Consider the following 19734-nt stretch of genomic DNA (forward strand, 5'->3'; position numbering starts at 1 on the left):
TCCACTTCTCCACATCCTCCTAACACTTGATATTTTCTGGGATTTTGAGAGTTATGCTTTTGGTTTTTTTTGGTGGTGGTGGTGGTGGTGGGGTTTTTTTTGTTTTTTTGTTTGTTTGTTTGTTTGTTTGTTTTGGTTTTTGTTTGTTTTATACTTGCTCCACTAATGCGTGTGAGGTGTTATCTTGTGGTTTTGATTTGCATTTCACTCATGATTAGTGATTTTGAGTACCTTTTCATGTGGTTGTTGACCATTTGTGTATTTTCTTTGTAGAAATGTCAATTAAAGTCCTTTGCCTGTTTTTAAGCAAGTCGTTTATTTTGTTGTAGAGTTACAGGAGTTTTTTATATATCCTGGATATCAACCTCTTCTCAGATATATGATTTGCAAATATTTTCTTCCATTCTGTAGGTTGCCTTGTTACTCTGTTGATTGTCCTTTGATGCATGGAATTTTTGTTTTATTTTGTTTTTGATATAGTCTAATTTCCTATGTTTTCTTTTGTTGGCTGTACTTTTGGTGTCATACTGAAGAAACCATTGAAATCCAAATTCATGAAGGATCTCCCCTATGTTTTCTTGTATGTTTTAGCTCATATATTAGGTTTTTGATCCATTTTGAGTTAATTTTTTATGTGGTATAAGATACGGGTCCAGCTTCATTGTTTTGCATGTGGATTTCCAGTTTCCCCAACACCACTTGTTTAAAAGACCATTCTTGGGATGCCTGGGTGGTTCAGTGGTTGAGCATCAGCCTTCAGCTCAGGTCGTAATCCCAGATCCCAGAATCCCACACTGGGCTCCCTGCCAGGAGCCTGGTTCTCTCTCTGCCTCTCTCTCTCTCTCTGTGTCTCTCATGAATAAATAAATAAATCTTTAAAAAAGGATAAAAGACCATTCTTTCCCCACTGAATGGTCTTGGCGCCCTTGTCAAAAAGCATTTGACTATATATGTAATGGCTTATTTTTGGGTTCTCTATGTTATTGTATTGTTTTAGATGTCTGAGTTTATGTAAGTACCACAATGTTTTGATTACTGTAACTTTGCAATAAATTTTGAAATCATGAATGTGAGATATCCTTTTTTAAAAAAATTGTTTTGGCTATTCAGAGTCCCTTAAGATTCTATATGAATTTGAGTGAATCTATTTCTGAAAAAAAAAATGTCTTTGGGATTCTGATAGAGATTGCATTAAATCTATAGATCACTGTGGGTGGTACCTATATTTTAACATTATTATGTCTTCCAGTTCATGAGCACAAAATGCCTTTCCATTTATTAGTGTCTTCTTTAATTCCTTTAGGCACCATTGTATAGTGTTCAGTATACAAGTCTTCTGCCTCCTTGGTTAAATTTATTCCTAAGTACTTATTTTTTGGTGCTATTGTGAATGGAATTATTTTTTATTGAAATATAATTGACATATACTATGTATAAATGTAAGGTGCACTAAGTGTTGATCAGATACATTTATATATTGCAATATCATCATCACCACCACGGCATTAGCTAATACCTCCATCACATCATATAATTATCATTTTATTTTGTGTCAAGAACATTTGAGATCTAGTGTTTTAGCAACTTTGAAGTATATAATATACTATTGTTGACTAAAATCACAACAGTGCACACATTAGGTTTCCAGAACTTATTCAAAGTGCTCATTCATTCACACAACTTTTTTTTTTTTAAGATTTTATTTATTTATTCATGAGAGACATAGAGGGAGAGAGGCAGAGACACAGGCAGAGGGAGAAGCAGGCTCCATGTAGGGAGCCCGACATGGGACTTGATCCTGGGTCTCCAGGATCACACCCTGGGACGAAGGCAGTGCTTAACTGCTGAGCCACCCAGGCTGCCCCATTCACACAACTTTTAAGATTGTGCATGAATACACAGAAATTTACCTTTTGTGGAGAAAAGACTTCACTAAACATAATTGAATTTCAGAATCATTGAAGTGGGATGTTGAAAATGAATTATGAAGACAGAATGCCATAGAGCTGAAGAAAATTTAAAGATTGTCCAGTACAGCCTCTTCATTTTACTGATAAGGAAACTTAAGCCCAGAAAGGTAAAATAATTTTTTGCCACATAATGAGTCATATTCATAGGTCACCTGTATAAAATGTATAAAAATGCTTGTAATTATTTCCCTCAGAAATGTTTATAGATGTATATAATTTTATATATAATGTATTTTCTCTCTTATACTTTCTTTCTTCTCCCTTTCTTTTTCTATAATTTCAATTTTAGTCACATCCCCATATGTAGTAAACATTGACCATACTAGCTTTGGAAATCAGAAGCGTAGGACACAAACCCTCCTCTTAATGAGTGTACTTTATGCCACTACAGCTGTCAAAGAAGTAAGTCAGTTATTAGCATGCAAGGCAATGACTTCTGTTTCTGACACTATATGAAAAGTGATTATTCCCATATTTTTTCCTATTCTGCCTTCATTTAATACTTTGTACTCGGATGCCCCCTTCTTTGGTCATGTCATGATGTATATTTTTGGCACTTAAGTAGGAATTTGTGTTTAAGCATGACTAGAGACCATTTCCCTACTGAATAAAAATCCTTCCTTTTTAATTACCTGTTTGTTCTCCAAAGTAATCCGTTTACCTGTAATCTCAGAATCTTCTGCAATTCAGTCCATTCTAGATCTCTAAGGACATTATTTTTTCCTCTCTTTTAAATTGTTTCTCTAACTCCTTAGCCAAAATTCAATCAAGCAAATTTTATGTTACCAGGATGGGAAAAAATATATATATATATCATGCAAATAGCCACTATAATAAGTCTGGAATGGCTACACTAACATGACACTGTATAGACTTTACATTAAAAAAAAAAGTTCCTGGACATAGATAGGGCAATGCTACTACTAACAATGATACATTTCTTAAGGAGTCAGCCTTTGGTGTACTAGAAAGGCAGCTTATAACTAAGTGAATTTTTATATATTGTTTTGCATCTTTAGCTGAACCTTTTTCTTTATTTTCTGATCTTTCTGGCTGATGGGATTAGCAGAACAAAGACAATCAAGAAGCAAGGATAGGAACAGATAGCAATTGCTTTGATACAAGGTGTAAAGCTAAACTCTAGCTCAAGCAGTGGTTTTTCGTTCATTCATTCATTCATTCATTCATTCTCCTTATTAAGGTTCACCACTTAAGTTTGAAAATACAGCTTTCTATATGCTCAGTTAACTTTCTTTTTTTTTTTTTTTAAGATTTATTTATTTATTTTGGAGAAAGAGAGAAAGCATGAGTAGGGGGAGGGATAGGAAGAAAAACAGACTCCCCACTGAGTGCAGAGCTCATCCCTTGACCTTGAGCCAAAATCAAGAGTGAGAAGCTTAACTGGCTGAGCCACCCAAGTGCCCCTGCTTTGCTTAACTTCTTTATCAGAATACAAATTACTCCTAGGATTTTCTCTGGTAGGAATTGTTGGATTAGTTGTTCAATTTTAAGGTGTAGAACTTTTGCCATTTCTTAATTTATATCCATTTATTCAAATTAATCTATTATGTACACAAATGATTATTTTGAATGTTTTTGCCTATTTATTAATTCATTGACATGTGCATGCTTTTAGGAGGAGGAGTTTATTCCTGCAGAAATGTTGGAGACAGTAAAGAAGATTTGAGAAAGCAGAGCAAGCCATTGTATTATCTTATTGGAAGCCTTGTTAAATTGCCTGCTGTCTCATTTTGGTTGACCAAATTAGGTAAAGCCAGAGAATCACTAGAATTTAAAGTACATTTTAACTCAATGTGAGTTTATCAATCAGTTATTAAAATAGTTGCTTGAGGTTTATAAGGTCCAATTATAGACAAACACTTAAAAGTAATTTGGATATCAAATTGGAGATCCCAGGCATTTCATTTCTGTTCTGAAAGGATAATATCTTAATGAATTCAGAATGAATTGACATGCATACAATAGAATGAACATTTTTCCAGAAGCAACAATGTATTATTCAAAGACAACACTTCTTTGTTAATACATTAAATTTAATTTGTACTAGTAATACTTTACTTGAGGGTATTATGTTAGAAAGATGATATATGTATTTACATTTTTTAAACCAGTATCTTCTGGTATATAATCTATAATTTTAGAATTCATTAAATCTTGTTGAAATCTCCAGCAATTTTCTAAATTAGTCATTCTCAGCCAGGGATGGTTTTGCTTCCCTGGGGATATTTGGCAATGTTTGTTCTTACAACTTGAGTGGGGTGCTACACTCTGCTCTAGAGTAGACCACGTATGGTTCATTTTGTTTCTTTGAAAGCTAGTATGTTTCCTATATGATATTCCACCAATTTAGAAATAAAGGAGGAAGGAAAGCAAGAAAGAAGAAAACTTTATTCTTTTAAAGCAACCATTAAAATTTTTCTCAACCTGCCTGTTCAGTCAGTGTCAAGAAAAAAGAGGAAAATTTAATTTAAAAAATAGTCACAAAGGGGCAAAAGTGGGAACATGATGTCATCTAGAATATAAGAAGCTGCTACTTCCCCGTAGGCTAGACTCATGAAATTAAAATTGCTGCTGTTTGAGCCACTGCCATTGTTAGTAACATTGCTGTGGCGTTATGAAAAATGATACTGGGGCCACTGTCATTGACACTGCTGGAGTGGCCCAGAGCTAGAAGGATTTTCCCTCCCTTCTGCTTTCAAAAGTCTTAGGAATGCTATCTAGTCAGATCCGACTCAGAATCAAATATCAAAGAATGTTAGAAGTCAGGAAGGACATGGATGTGGACAAAGACCTCTGATTAGTGAATCATTATCTTCACAAGATGATAATAACCATTTGTTCTATGTATATATAAATTATATACATGTAATGTTTATATGCATATGTGTAATATATCACATATGTATATATGTAATAATTACCCAAAGAAATTCAACAAAAAAGGAAAATTTGACTCATTATATCAAGAAAAATTTAATAAGGGCTGTGTGGGTGGCTCAGCAGTTTAGTTCTGCCTTCAGCCCAGGGCATGATCCTGGAGACCCCAGGTCAAGTCCCATGTCGGGCTTCCTGCATGGAGACTGCTTCTCCCTCTGCCTGTGTCTCTGCCTCTCTCTCTCTCTGTCTCTCATGAATAAATAAATAAAATCTTAAAAAAAGAAAAAAAATAACAACAAATTCTCTAATTTTATTTTAACTCTTGAACATATAGAAAGGGTATGCTCCTGTCATATAGTCAAGATTTTTCTTTACTAAAGAAATCTCAGTTTTAAAAATAGTAACTGGTACGTATATATTTTAAAAATTTTTCTGCAACCTGTTATTCTCTCCTCTCTGAAAACTTTACATTTTAGAAAGCTAATAATTGTATATTCAGGAAACATGCTTACATCTTTGGAGAGGACTGAAACACATATCAATGAGTAATATATAGAAATGGAATCTAAGAAATTATTTTTCTTTATTAAATTGCAATACATATCCTATATAGTAGAAGATATCAGAGCAACATATCACATTTATGATTTTTTGTGTGAATTCCTTAGAAGCCAACATTACCTGGTAGATGAGCATGATAGTAGAAATGGGAACATTCAAAAAAAATTGTGAACATTCATAAGATTTGTCCCAAGGTCATTTTGCCTTAAAAAGTATTAAAGCTTCAAAAAAATGAGATTTGTCTATTGCAACAGTAGAATAAGCTCAAGGTCAAATAACAGCATTTCTTCATTTTTTAAAAATAAGAATCTAAACCTTACAAGAACTGAAATGCTTAAGGACATCAATAAAGAAGGCATTTTAGAATAAAATCTTTGAAAGATAGTTCCACTGTGTAAAAAGGAGTCACAATCATTCAATTGCCTGTGTGTTTATCTTCAAAATGTTCCCAGATATCGTATCTTAAAGAACTGAAATTTGAAACAAAAAAAGTGCCTAGGATTTGGAAATTGTGTGTTTAAATGCCATAATGTATTGGAACACTTTTAACACATGCCAAGGGTTAGGAAAGTTTTAGTTTCTTCTTTCTCTTCTGTTAGTTCTAAGAAATCTTGATATAATTAAAAGTTCAGATATAATAAATGTTTCTTTTTAAATGTATCTGATTTTTTTCAATGATAATGAAATTTTATTCTAATTTTACCTCAGCACAAAGAAAATAAAGATTAGAGCAAAATATCCATAAATATGTATGAATTTGTGTGTGTGTGTTGTAAGGCTCTGTAAAAGAAATACCAGAAATTGTATTCTATCTCTACTTTGTAGTTATAAGTATAATAATTATATAATTTTATAGGTAAATATATCTCCTTATAAAAATGATGATTGTTGAAAATAGTATTGTTTTTTAAGATTATATATGTACATATTCTTTTTTTTTAAGTTTTATTGATTTATTTTACAGAGAAAGTTTGGGGGTAGGGGCAGAGGGAGAGGGAGAAGGAGTCTGAAGCACCCTGCTGAGAATGGAGCCTGTTATGGAGCTCAATCTTATGACCCTGAGAACTCAATCCATGACCCTGAGATCATGACTTTATCCAAAACCAAGAGTTGGATGCTTAACCAATTGTGCCACCCAGGGATCCCTTACATATTCTTTACAAAAACCATAAGATAGATACATCTATCTACCTACCTACCTACCACTTAAATTCAACAAGAAATAATTTTTGAGAATAGACTTTATGTTATTTTTTTAAAGATTTAATTTTTTAATTTTTCTCTTTTTAGAGGTGGGGAGGGATAGAGGAAGAGAGAAAATCTCAAGTAGGCTCCACACCCAGCAGGGAGCCCCATACTGATCTCAACCCTGAGATCATCACCTGAGCTGAAATCAAGAGTCAGACACTTAACCAACTGAGCCACCCACGGCCCTAATGGTTTTATTTTTAAGTAATCTCTACACCTAACATGGGGTCAAATTTACAACCCTGAGATCAAGAGTCAGATGTTCCACTAACTGAAATGGTCAGGCACCCCAGGATAGATGTTTTAGAGAAAAATACATCTTATGTAATACTTTTATGAAGAAAAACATTTTTTTCCATGCAACTCAGTTTATAAGTAGCAGCAGGACATGTTTACAAGAAGTTATTTAGAATTAGATACAACATTCATTTGTCAGAAACTGCATCTCTGCGCCTGAGTTATTTTCCAACACTGTGGAAAGCCACTTTGCTTTTGTGAGTACAGAAAACTTAAAGTACTGGTATTAACATCCCTGGAGACTTTCAAAGGCTAACATATATATGTCATATATATATATATAATGTGTGTGTGTGTGTGTGTGTGTATATATATATATATATTTTTTTTTTTTTAAATCAGTGTTATTCCCACCAGCAGGACCCTAGGATCATGACTTGAGCCAGAGGCAGACGCTTAACCAACTGAGTCACCCAGGTGCCCCGATATGCTTTTGGTCTTATCTGAAACTTTAAGCAATCGTGGTTAAGTAGGAAACAGCAATGTATTTTGGTTTTATTTTTAATTTCCCTAATATTTAATGAAATTAATCACCTTTTCATGATTATTGGCCATTGTAAAATCAACAATGTGAAATTTCATTCAAGTCCTTTACCTATTTTTTATTTAAGTGTCTGATTTTTTCCACTGTTTTGGTTTATATATTCTGAATATGAGTCTTTTGTTGGATATATGCATTACAATTTCATTCCTTCTGGAACTCACCTTTTTACTTTAATGGTATTCCTTTGCATCAATTACACAGCATTGGGTACTTGAAAATACACAACCCTTTAGGAATTACTCATGTAAGGCTTTAATGAAGGTAAAGGTTAGAGAATTCCTTCTTGAGGTGTACCTCTCATGTGTCTCAGGATTTACAGACTGACAAACACACCTGGAGCCAGTACTGATTCACAACTAGAATTGCTATTTGACACATGGAAAAATAAATGACATAATTAACGAAGCAAAAATTACAATATTAACTTGGTAGAGTATTAAGAAATCAAGGGTTCAGTGAGGTAAACATGCCAATATGAGTATATTACATAAAACCAGAGAACAGATAGCTATGTTTCCCAAGAAGCACTAGAGACATTCTTCTCCATAAAACATATAATAATGTCTATGTGATAGGAGCATGGGCATCACTGAGAAGCCAAGATTGATAGTAGGAGTATTGTTATAGAACATGCTTTGAATTAATTAATTCTGATTACTCTCCTGGCTGGGTAATTAATATGGAGGGAATTTACTATGGAGCACAAATGCATCTGAGTGATGAAAAAATTCTACTATATCAGAAGCTGATAGTGCCAGACTCAGACACCTCACAAATTTCAGTGGGATTCAGCATATTTCCAGTTGCCAGTGTCTTTTTCTCTGTGCCTCAGGGCTTTTGTCAACTATTGAAGACCACTATTAGCTCATGGCAGACATTAAATGCCTGGAAATGAATAGCCTTGGATCATCCTCAACTGTTGATCAAAAGGGATTGATGTATACAAGTTAGCTTCTTCATCCATCCAGTGGGATAATTCTGACACAATATAATTTATACCATATCCTGAAGTTTCCCTATGAGTTTAAATTCTAGTCAGCCACTATGGATATTGATTGAATAAGGCATCCTTTGATAATTGCTTCCCTTCTTTCAGATATCCCTACCATTGTATCTTGCTCTCTCTCAAATAAAATGTTTTCACCAGAATTCTTGTTGTAGGGATGGCTTCTCCAATAACTCAAATTAAGACACCTTTTGGCACATCAGACACCCTTCTAAATACAGATGTGTCCTTTGATACTTTCTAAAAGTAAGTTATGCCTCTAAAGAAGGGAAAAGATGTTCTGATCTTTACATGGTGTTTTAATGATGTTAGAATCAAAGTTAAATAAGTGAATACACTTTGCATTCAATTGTAAATTATCATGAATTGCTATTTTATTTATTTTATTTTATTTTTTTAATCTTTTTTTAATTTTTTTTTTATTTATGATAGTCATACAGAGAGAGAGAGAGAGAGAGAAGCAGAGACACAGGCAGAGGGAGAAGCAGGCTCCATGCACTGGGAGCCCGATGTGGGATTCGATCCCGGGTCTCCAGGATCGCGCCCTGGGCCAAAGGCAGGCGCCAAACCGCTGGGCCACCCAGGGATCCCATGAATTGCTATTTTAAAAAATCATTTGATATCATTAGAATGATCACTGATAAATGGAAAAATAGAATGTATAAAAGTACTATGGCTAGGGACACCTGAGTGGCTCAGTGGTTGAGTATCTGTGCTTGGCTCAGCGTGTGATCCCAGACTGGGGATTGAGTCCCCCATCAGGTTCCCTGAGGAGCCCACTTTTCCCTCTGTCTGTCTCCCTGCCTCTCTCTGGGTCTCTAGTGAATAAATAAATAAATAAAATCTTAAAAAAAAATACTATGGCTAAAACAAGGTAAAGTCCTCTGATTGACATATAACATTCCAAAGCCTTTCTATCCACCTTTCCATATATCATCTATCTAGTGACCATGTCAATTTAAACTAATAAGCTCTCCCCACCCTTTTTTTTGTGGCAAGCATTAAATATGTAATTGAAGGAGCAGAAGAAATAAAAGTATGGATTTTTCCAAATGACAGAGAAGCACTAGAGATCCTCCTGGTCATTATTTCCTAAATTATGCTTTATGGAAACTCTAGTCCTTGTACAGCTCTTAGAATTGAGTAAAGTAAGAGACTACAAGAGATGCTATATTTCCCCTATATCATTATCTCAATTCTTGCTTACGTATTCACAATGCAATGTGAAAACCTAATAAACTTTAATTTTTTCTTACATGTTGTTTTTATTTTGTATTTCTCTCACTTACTTTAACAAAGATTTATAAATGAATGCATATGTGTAAAAATATATAATGAGTTTTCTATACTTTGGAAAGTGCTGCTCTTGGTACTCAAATATTATGATTCAAGCAAATCTCATTAATGATATAAGACTTAATATCTCAAATACCATTCTTCTGTAACTTCCGTATGTGTAATCCAATATATCAAGCATGACAAGTTTATATTAAGTCCACCTGCTTGCCTATAATTATTATAAAAACATATTAATTGACCAATTATTTATTGGCATAGAATATATCCAAGGTACTAGTATTTTTGTGTTTATGGTCAGATAATCAACTATTATCTCAGCCATTTCAAAATTTATTTAAGTGATGTAAAAGATAATTTAAAAAATATTTAAAAACATAAATGCTATGAGGAATGTTGGATGTAGCTCACTTTCTCACCAGGAATAATTTGAAATTTTAGAGAAAAACAAGATTTGTGTGAAAGTATGAAGCCACAAAAGTTACAGTGCCTAACTAAGTGCTAAGCATCAGTCTACAAAATAGAAGTGTACTACAGTTTCATAGAAAGTCAGTATCAGTATAAACTTCAATATTTACCAATTCTTCTGAATCATTACTAATATAGTAATAGTTAATTATTTTGAGTCCATGTCATTCATTATTTACTCATACTGGACTGCTCCATGGCATGATTCAAACCACAGTTTGCCTGGATACAATGAGAACTTTCTTCAAAGACACAGTAATTTTCATGTTAATGTAGCTTGGAATTTCAAGGGCATACCTGATATAACAATATGTTGTCATAAATATTTCTGACATTTATTCATTATACTTACTTTAAAAGCAAGTTAATATTTCAAAAATAAATTAATAGTAACATCATTTCTCAGCTCAATTATAAAATATGCTAATATGTCAGACATTCTTAATGCATCAGGATTGGCTGGGGACTGCTGTAGCTAAAGTAAAAAGAATTTTAAAAAGCAGTATTCCATGGTGAATAGTTTAACCATATGGTCATTTGGCTTTGATTTAATTCAGCAATGAATGTTAGGAATTTTATGGTGTATCTGGAATACATATACTACTTCTAAAAAGGACATTTACAGAAAAGAAAATATAAATAGTATAACGAAAATTTCATTTATTATATTTGTCTCCAAATTTTACCATGGCCCTTTCAAATTCTCCAAGGAAGTATATTTCCTTTGGGTATTAGAAATGACTTCTCCAATCAGGCCATATCCAAGAGTACCGACATTGTTAATATGTAGGAATTCTATTTTGGATGAACTTTGATAAATCAGAAATTATTGGGGAAATTTCTCACAATTAAACTTTAATTATGCCTAAATACCAGGGATACACATACACACACAGGGGAGGGAGAGAGAATCAGAGCTGTCATATTGTTGCAGTATAAAACTGTCCTGCTCTATGAAATAAAGTCTTACAGTTCTCTCAGCAGGTACATTTTGGAAAAAAATCTAACAAGTATTTCATAAATGTATGTGCATGTTGGTATTAAAGTATATATTTCTATATTTGTAATGTATACTTACACACACACATTTCTTTTTTTTTTTCTTTTTCTTTTTTTTTAAATTAATTTTTATTGGTGTTCAATTTACCAACATACAGAAAAACACCCAGTGCTCATCCCGTCACCCATTCCCCTCCAACACCCGCCCTCCTCCCCTTCCACCACCCCTAGTTCGTTTCCCCGAGTTAGGAGTCTTTATGTTCTGTCTCCCTTCCTGGTATTTCCCAACATTTCTTTTCCCTTTCTTTATATTCCCTTTCACTATTATTTATATTCCCCAAATGAATGAGAACATGCACTGTTTGTCCTTCTCCGATTGACTTATTTCACTCAGCATAATACCCTCCAGTTCCATCCACGTTGAAGCAAATGGTGGGTATTTGTCGTTTCTAATTGCTGAGTAATATTCCATTGTATACATAAACCACATCTTCTTTATCCATTCATCTTTCGAAGGACACCGAGGCTCCTTCCACAGTTTGGCTATTGTGGCCATTGCTGATAGAAACATCGGGGTGCAGGTGTCCCGACGTTTCATTGCATCTGAATCTTTGGGGTAAATCCCCAACAGTGCAATTGCTGGGTCGTAGGGCAGGTCTATTTTTAACTCTTTGAGGAACCTCTACACAGTTTTCCAGAGTGGCTGCACCAGTTCACATTCCCACCAACAGTGTAAGAGGGTTCCCTTTTCTCCACATCCTCTCCAACATTTGTTGTTTCCTGCCTTGTTAATTTTCCCATTATCACTGGTGTGAGGTGGTATCTCATTGTGGTTTTGATTTGTATTTCCCTGATGGCAAGTGATGCAGAGCATTTTCTCATGTGCATGTTGGCCATGTCCATGTCTTCCTCTGTGAGATTTCTCTTCATGTCTTTTGCCCATTTCATGATTGGATTGTTTGTTTCTTTGGTGTTGAGTTTAATGAGTTCTTTATAGATTTTGGAAACTAGCCCTTTATCTGATATGTCGTTTGCAAATATCTTCTCCCATTCTGTAGGTTGTCTTTTAGTTTTGTTGACTGTATCCTTTGCTGTGCAAAAGCTTCTTATCTTGATGAAGTCCCAATAGTTCATTTTTGCTTTTGTTTCTTTTGCCTTTGTGGATGTATCTTGCAAGAAGTTACTGTGGCCGAGTTCAAAAAGGGTGTTGCCTGTGTTCTCTTCTAGGATTTTGATGGACTCTTGTCTCACATTTAGATCTCTCATCCATTTTGAGTTTATCTTTGTGTATGGTGAAAGAGAGTGGTCCAGTTTCATTCTTCTGCATGTGGATGTCCAATTTTCCCAACACCATTTATTGAAGAGACTGTCTTTCTTCCAATGGATAGTCTTTCCTCCTTTATCGAATATTAGTTGACCATACATTTCAGGGTCCACTTCTGGGTTCTCTATTCTGTTCCATTGATCTATGCACACACACATTTCTTTAGGGGTCAGTAATTCTATCCTCTCCAAAGTAAGAGCTATGTCCATGACTAAGTATTCACCTGACTTAGTTGCCCACATTGAAACAATATACTTACTAATTGAAGGTAATGTAAAGAGAAGTTTGCATTTGCCAGGAGCACATCTGAGAAACAAAAGCAGGTCATAATTAGAGAGAAAGGCAATAAAGTTCCATGAGTGGGCTCTGATAAAATTTAGGCTGCACTCAGCATAATACCCTCCAGTTCCATCCACGTCGAAGCAAATGGTGGGTATTTGTCATTTCTAACGGCTGAGTAATATTCCATTGTACACATAAACCACATCTTCTTTATCCATTCATCTTTCGATGGACACCAAGGCTCCTTTGGGATGAGCGCTTGGTGTTATTCTATATGTTGGCAAATTGAACACCAATAAAAAATAAATTTATATTAAAAAAATAAAATAAAATTTAGGCTGCAACTTTTATGGATTCCATTAACATTTTTGTGTTAAAATGTAGCAAAGTTTAACAGTATTCCTTTGTGGAGGATATAATCTTCTTTCAGCTTTTGCCTCTTCATTTATAAAACAGGTAATGATTCCTGCCTTACATTCTTCATAGTTTTGTGTCAAGAAGTGATTAGTAATTGAAAATACCTCAGCAAAGTCTTGTTGTTCCTTCTATTTTTATATCTGTCCATCTTTGTCACCAAAACTGTTAGGCATGCATGAGATAGTATGCAGTAAATAAATTGCAGTGAAGAAAATAAATAAAAGACATATAAAATGGTATTCCTATTGAGAGAAAACATGAAATGCATTCTTTAAACTGACACAAATGAAAACCAGTGGCAGAGTGAAATATCAGTGCAGACACCGCGGTGCTTGGATGAAGAAAGCCAGAGAGAAAAATCCTGCCTGTGTGTCATCTTCTACAGAATTCTCAACAGCTTAAAAGTATCACAGGATCTGTGATTGATGCTACTGATGTGATTGAAAGATAAAACCATCAAATACCCAGTTTCAAAGAATTACCCTCATAGTCATCTACTTAATTGCAGCAATGGGATACTTTATCATCCTTTAAACTATCATTTTCAGTGGAGTCCCATTAAGCCAAACAACAAAGATCAATGCTATTTTTGGGTAAAACGGTTTGGTTATTCTTCTTAGGAACTATTCAGAAACCACAATTTACTAGCTCTTTTTTTCCCTCCTTTTAATTCACTTCAGGTTATGTCTTCCTGCTGGTGTTCATTTTCACTGCCCTGACTGCGAGATAGGTTTCTCCCCCCTAATTGTCACCAGTGCCACTCTGTTCACAAGATGCCACTACAACAGCAGCTTTGTACCTAAATCAGCACAGTCATTCTCTCTCTTGACCAGTACTATCATCTGCCATTTCTGATGGCTTGGTCCTAATTAAGCTTTGCACTCAGATGAATTTTAGTGTACTGCATTCATGTTTTAATAAGGAGAGAGGTGGATTGATTAGAAAAAAAATTGTTTGATTAGAAAAAAAAATAAACATGTACTGTCCTGAAGCTTCATTCTGTAGCATCTATTATTTTACCCCCTATGTACTACGTGGGTTAATTTTACTCCTTTCTCTGATGTTCATAGTGAAAGGCAATTAGTACTGAGGTGGTGAAAAGGAAGAGATATAACAGTCTTATTAAGCATTACCCCTCAGAGATATTTGTGTGGCTCCTCTGCTATTTCAAGTGTAATATTATGTTTGTCATGATTCTAACTTCAGTGTAAATCATACTTCAGCTCTCCCACATTTGATTTCATGATCCTAAGTTGCTTAACCTCTTAAACATGTTTTCTTATAAATAAGCTAGCAATAGAGTTCTTAAGATTCTATCTCAGGGCGCCTGGGTGGCTTAGTGGTTAAGCACCTGGCTTTGACTCAGGTCATGATCCCGGGGTCCAGGGGTCAAGTCCCACCTCAGGCTCCCTGCAGGGAGCCTGCTTCTCCCTCTGCCTATGTCTCTGCCTCTCTGTCTCTCATGAATAAATAAATAAAATCTTTAAAAAAAGTCTACATTGTATTATTTATTTACTCATTCATTCAATCACTTCTATAATATTTCTTCCTTATTACATTGTAAGCTTCAAGACTAGAGGACTGTATCTGCTTGTGTAATGTTATACTTATTCCCAAAGCCTAGCACTATACTCAGAACATAGTAAATAAATATTTGAAAGGCTGCCAAAAGATTTACCAGCATGTGTGCCAGAAAACAGATAAATGCCAATATGTAAAAATTTGGATAGTCTTCTAAGTGGGAACTTTTTAGTTAATATAAATTTCTATAGGTAATGTTTAATTCCTACTATTAGACACTAAAATATCTATAATAGATGTAAAAACACAGGAGAGTTGGCTTGAACCAAACAGTAGTTTGACTTGAAAAACACTAAGTTAAAATAAACCATCAACTCATGAGCTAACCTTTCTGGAGAAAAAAAAAAAATCTAAACTTAGCCAAGGGTAGGTGGTAGATTACCATCTATTAATTTTTTTTTTAATTTTGGTAGGGAGAGGACTGCTTTTGCTTCATGTCAGCCAAGCATCTCTAATGCCCATTAAACAGCTGTTGGGGATAATACAATTCTCACCCCTTTTCTTCCACCAATGTCCTCAATATAGGTATCGTCAACATCTCAGCTTTACCTATTACCCAAGGTGCTCCTGTCAGCACCCTAAGTCAAAGGGAAAATTACACCACACCTCTGATCATAATAATTAAAGCATGCAAGCTTTCATATATTAGATTACCATATTGTAGAAAGACACTTTCATCATATGGACTTACAAATTGCCTCACTTAGCAAAATATTTGTAGTGTTTCTATATTTCTACCATAATAGGAGTGGAAAAGAATAAACTGTAATGAACAGTCTTTATCTTTAGGCACCTTGAAATACACTTATAAATAAATAAATAAATAAATAAATAAATAAATAAATAAATAATAATCACATATACACCTCTACATTATATAAGCACAGAAATATATATGTGTGTGTGTGTGTGTGTGTGTGTGTGTAAAACTAACAATAATACAAGTGCAGATGTATGTCAAATAATATAAAACAACATAAGAACGTGTATATGAGTCAAGTAAGTGGTATGAATGCTCAGCCGCATTATATTCCTCCAGGCAGGGATTGATTATATTTCATTCTCTTTTTTGTATCCCTAGATCCAGAACAAAGCAAAACAGGCAACATATTCTCAATAAGAGATGCTTGAAAAGGTAAGTGGATAATTTCTTTGATATTTTAGAAAAGAGAGTATTTATTTGTGCTAGAATAATATGATATGGTAAACATAAAAAGATACTTAACTATCATAAAAGATAAGATGACATCTTTTTCTTTTGTTACTGTTGTTGAATATTTCCAACTTACATGAAATGTAATGGAAAATAGATTTTTTATTATGTAAATGTGTTTCCTTGTGTCTCTATTCTTACAAAGGTTTTGATTACTATGGGATTATTTTTTAAATATTGTTTTAAAATATATTCCCAACATCTGGATCATCTTTGGAAAACTTGTAGTTATTAGTCCATAAACTTTTGCAAGACATTTTTTCTGATCTTCAGATATTTGCAACTTTTAAAGATCTCTCTTTATAGAAGTAATTTAAGTATGTTTTTACACGGTACCTAATTTGGTATTTCTAGAAGGGCACAGCAATCCTGCCCCCCTCCCCACACCTATAAGGAATCCTAGTGTATTGAATTAAATTGTATTTTAGGAAATGAATTTTTAAAAATTTGGCTACATATAACCTAAGTTTCATCTTAGAAAATAGAAAATTACTTTTTAAAATTAAATTTATCTTTCCTTTTTTTTAAGATTTTTATTTATCCATGAAAGACACAGATAGAAAGAAAAGCAGAGACACAGACAGAGGGAGAAGCAGGCTTCATGCAAGGAACCCGATGTGAGATTCGATCCTGATACACCAGGATCGTGCCCTGGGCTGAAGGCAGGCGCTATACCACTGAGTCACCCAGGGATCCCCAAATTTGTCTTTTCAAACTGTTGATGAGTGCCAAACAATAGCCCAAACATTCCTTTTATATGATTTTTTTCGACAGATGATAAAGCAAGAAATAAATGTTATGGATAATTTCTAGGTTATGTTCTTCTAGCAGATAGTTATACGCTATCATATAGTCATTTTTTTCTGGTGATCATTCATATAAATAATAGCAATATTTGAGCCTAAATAATTAATTGCAAAAATTATTATGTTTTAAAGATTTTATTTATTTACCTGAGCAAGATAGAGAGAGAGAGAGAGAGAGAGAGAGAGAGAGAGCAGGAGTTAGGCAAGGGAGAGGGAGAAGCAGGCTCCCCCGCTGAGCAGGGAGCCTGAAGCGGGGCTGGATTCCTCTGGGATCATGACTTGAGCTGAAGGCAGACGTTTAACTGAATGAGCCATCCAGGTGCCCTGAAAAAATTATTTTTAACATCTTCTTAAGGCATGATGGACTGAATATAGAAAGCAAAAGATAAATAAGACTTTATTTGTACTGTTAACATATTTTTTGTTTATTTGTTTGTGTGCAATCTAATAAACAATCTAGTCTAACAGGGCCTTAGGAAAAGTAGGTATAAGAAAAAAAATCCATGTCAGACCTTAATTTTTGTTTTATCACTACTGATCATCTGCCAAAGACTTTCCTTTTCTTTTCTTTTCTTTTCTTTTTTTTTTTTTAACACAATTCTCCTAGCATTCTAACATTTTCAGGTAGTGATTAACACCCTCTTATTCAAAGCAAATTTCAGTTTTGCTCTGGGCTTCATCTCTCATGGTATTGCTTCTCCTCTTATCTGTATTATTATTATAATATGTTGCACTTTCACATTTGCAATGATTTTTTTTCTACATTTCATTCATCCAAGTACATCCATACATATTCCTTGCTCATATTCTGATTCATCTACACACCAGCTTCTGTCATTTTTAGTTGACCATTATAGACAGTCCAAATACATTTCCAACCAAAGATGGTATTTTTGTAAACAGTCATATTGAATAGTATAATATACTGCAACTACCAAAAGTGTAAATTTTGTATATTTGAAATATGTATACACCATTGAAACCATCACCATCATCAAGATAATGAACAAATCCATCACCTCAAAAGTTTTCTCAGGACCTCTTTTATCCCTCACATTTTATCCTTCTTGTCTAACTTCTTCTCAGGCAATCATTGATCTACTCTCTAATTATACATTAGATTATAATTTCTAGGTTTTATGTAAGTAGAATTATACAGTATGCACTCGTTTTTTGTTGTTGCTGTTGTCCTAATTCCTTCAATCAACATAAGTTTGAGATTTTTCTCTGTTCTGTGTTTCAGTAATCCCTTAGTTTTAATTGCAACTAATGTTCTACATATGCATATATGACATTGTATGTATCTGTTTGTGATGGACATTTGGACTATTTTCAGTGTTGGGATATTAAAAATAAAGCTTCTATGAACATTCATATGCAAGTCTTTGTAAGGGATATAGGTTTTAATTTCCTGGAATAAACTCTGCTTGACCATGCCTTATTATTCTTTTTATATATTGTTGAATTCAAGTAGTTAAAATTTTGTTAAGAATTTTTTGCATCTATATCATACAGGATATTATTACTCTATAGTTTTCTTGAAATCTCTTTATCTTGTTTGGTATCAGGATAATGCTGATGTAACAGAATATGTTGGGTATGATTCTCTCCTCTCCAACATTCTGGAAGCACTTTTACGTACTTGGCATTATTTTTCCTTTAAATGTTCGGTAGAATTCAGTAGGTAAGCCATCTGGGGCCGAGGTTTTTCTTTTCAATTTCTGCAGTAGTTATGGGGTTATTTACATTACATTCTGCCTTCCTGCGTGAATTTTGGTAGTTTGTGTCTTAAAAGGGATTTGCCCATTACATCCATCACATTTAAATTTATTGCCATATATTTGTTCACTCTCTCCCCCTTTTTATCTTTTAATTTCTGTAGAATTTAATATCATCTCTTCTATAGCCGATATTGTCAGTTTGTGCATTTTTCTTTTTCTTCCTGTTCAGTCTGGTTAGTTTTATCTGTGTTATTGATTCCAAACAAACAGTTTTAGTTTCATTGATTTTTAATTTTTTTAGGGATTTTTTAATTATTATTATTATTCATGAGAGACATAAAGAGGCAGAGACACAGGCAGAGGGAGAAGCAGGCTCCGTTCAGGGAGCCCGACATGGGACTCGATCCCAAGACTCCAGGATCATGCCCTGGGCCGAAGGCAGGCGCTAAACCGCTGAGCCACCCAGGCTTCCCGATTTTTAATTGTTTTTTTTTTTTAATCTGTTTTATATTTTGTCGATATCTGTTCTAATATTTATTATTCCCTTTCATCCACTTTTGCTGGATTTAATTTGTTCTTATTGGTCTAGCTTTTGAATATAGAGCCGTGCTCATAGTTTGGAACCTTTACTCTTTTGTAACAGGTGGTTGGTGCTATAAATTTTTCTTTATATTTCTTTATATTTCCTTATGCACCAGTTTCAAACAAGTACTGATTTGTTGTGGGAGATATTTGTCATCAATTAAGAAACTTTAATTTTTTTTCTCAATTTATTTTTGACTGATGAAATATCTTAAAAGGTTGTTATTTAATTTCCATTACATAGGGAAAATAAAACCTCTGGATTTTTCAATGTCCTATAAAGAAGTTCTAGCCTTTTGAGACCCTTTACATACTGTGGGAATTAGATTTGTAGCCATTTATCTAGTTAAATGCTCTGATCCAAAAGAATAATAAAACTCACCTTAGCTATTCAAAAGATAAATGGTTACATTCTTGATAGACATCAAAGTTAGCTCCTAATATCAGAGTGTTGTCTTCCTAGATAAGATCTTCCAGGAACTTAAAGGCATCTCTAAGTCATAAAAACTACAAATACTAAG

This window comes from Vulpes vulpes, chromosome 5, assembly GCF_048418805.1.
Source record: "Vulpes vulpes isolate BD-2025 chromosome 5, VulVul3, whole genome shotgun sequence".
NCBI lineage: Eukaryota > Metazoa > Chordata > Mammalia > Carnivora > Canidae > Vulpes > Vulpes vulpes.